A 1,897-nucleotide genomic window follows, 5' to 3' on the forward strand; every position below is an offset into this window, starting at 1 on the left:
GGAACACTACTGTCGTCCGTTAGCGCGCAAGGGACACAACCAATGGGAGACGGATGCTGGCATACACACCGACTCCGGCTGCATGAAGCTCACAGCTCGGCGTCCTTGCAACGGTAGCCTGGAAATCCTGCCGGGGTGGTCGGGAGCGCAGGCCTAGACGACGTGACCATCTTTACCAGTGGGATAACTCGGGATGGATAACTCGGGATATCACTGAGGGGGAAACCTATTAGATTTACGGGTAAATTTGATATATGCCACTACAAAGTTTTAGGTCGAAATGCCATCACTACTTCCATATTTTGAGACATGCCAATGCAAAGTTTCTATACTTTGAAATATGCCATTGCGTACTGATTCAGGGCATTAGGGGACAATTAGGAGACGCAGGTGCCGAAATGCCCCTTGGAACTGCCAAACACATGGCGGCGTTGGTGTGACCGACGACGCACTGCCAAATTCCATCCGCGGCTGCTCACTTCTCCGAAGCGGCGCGTATGGGCTGTGGGCGAAGAACCTGTAGCAGCTGGCCCGTCACATACTGAACCTGTAGGACCTGTAGAAATAGGCTTGCGGTCTAGCGCCCGTCGCGGCGCCCGCCACAGCGAGCTCGTCCGCTTGCTGCCGCGCTCACTATCCATTGGGATAGGTCCTCATGCGCAACAGCTTGGGGAATGGAAGATACACTGTAGCAGCTCGGCTGATTGATTAATTTTCTATTTTACAGGTAGAAGACCACGACTACAGGATGGTGGCCGGAGCGGGCGCACTGGAATGGAGGCTGTGCGCGCGACGGGCCATTCAAGGTCGCTTAGGACGGGAAGCACGGTTGCGTGATGGCGAACGCGCCTTTAATCAATTTTCTCTCATTTCTCCCTAATCGCTGATCCCGTTCGCTGCCTGCTAACGCCTTCACTGCTCCTGGCCAACGCCTCACAACTGCTCCAGACAACCGCCTGTCGTGCCTCCGCTGCTCCTGACCGCCGCCTGTCATGCATCGATCGATATCCATCTCCCGGGGGCCCGCGCTGCTCCCGCTCGGCAGGTGGTTCAGGCCAACGAGATTGAACCGGAGCGCCCATAGCTATTGCCTCTTGGATACCACGATATCCCTGTCGCGGTCATCTTCCCCGACCCCGATGACCGCCGCTGCACACCAGGCTCTTCCACGACACCCTTTGGTACAGATTCCGGCTGGCCTCGGGTCCGCGACGACGTGTGTACGCGCCACCAGCACCACCTCCAATGGATTGTCCTAAGTCTGCTATTTCTTTCGACTCCGTCCGTCGATAGCCGTGTGCCATTCTCCTTCCCCAACAACCTGCACGACCAGATCTAGAACTTAGGGAGAATCTAGAAGAAGCGATGACGAAGGGGAAATCTCAATGCCAAATACGAATTATTGAGACCCTACCGATAGCTAGAGATGTGATGCTGGCGGAACTCAGATCTAGCGCTCGCAGGAAAGAGAGGGGAGGGGCTGGCGGCGAGAAATTTGGAGCGATTCTAGAAAAGTCTGTTTCGCAAGAGCAGGAGAAACCTCCAGACTACTATGTCTGTTTTGGCGGATGGCTCGCCACAACACACTTAGTTAATCTCGGCCCTTGGTTTCATATCGGACAATAAATATAGCCCGAAGGTAGACACATCATCATCACCTATTCACATCTTTACAGGAGTAAATATAAAAAATATTGGGTGAAGAAAGCACCAGAGGAGGGCCACCTGCCATCCACAAGGATGGGGGCGCGCCCTACCCCCTGGGCGCGCCCCTGTCTTGTGGGCCACTTGGCAGCCCCCGAGGCCCATCTTCTGCTATATGGTGTGTTTTGACCCGAAAAAACCACAAGGAAGCTTTTGGGACAAAGCACCGCAGTCTCGAGGCGGAACTTGGGCA

General features: G+C 54.8%; 1 long non-coding RNA gene across 1 annotated transcript; it reads right to left on the reverse strand.

The window, feature by feature from the left end:
* Nucleotides 1–214: 214 nt before the first annotated feature.
* On the reverse strand, nucleotides 215–1,572 carry LOC123168178 (uncharacterized). The gene is made up of 2 exons (XR_006484241.1): nucleotides 1,415–1,572; nucleotides 215–1,321 (listed from the first exon to the last, which is right to left on the reverse strand). It is a non-coding gene; the product is annotated as an uncharacterized lncRNA (long non-coding RNA).
* Nucleotides 1,573–1,897: the final 325 nt, after the last annotated feature.

Source organism: Triticum aestivum, chromosome 7D (assembly GCF_018294505.1).
Source record: "Triticum aestivum cultivar Chinese Spring chromosome 7D, IWGSC CS RefSeq v2.1, whole genome shotgun sequence".
NCBI lineage: Eukaryota > Viridiplantae > Streptophyta > Magnoliopsida > Poales > Poaceae > Triticum > Triticum aestivum.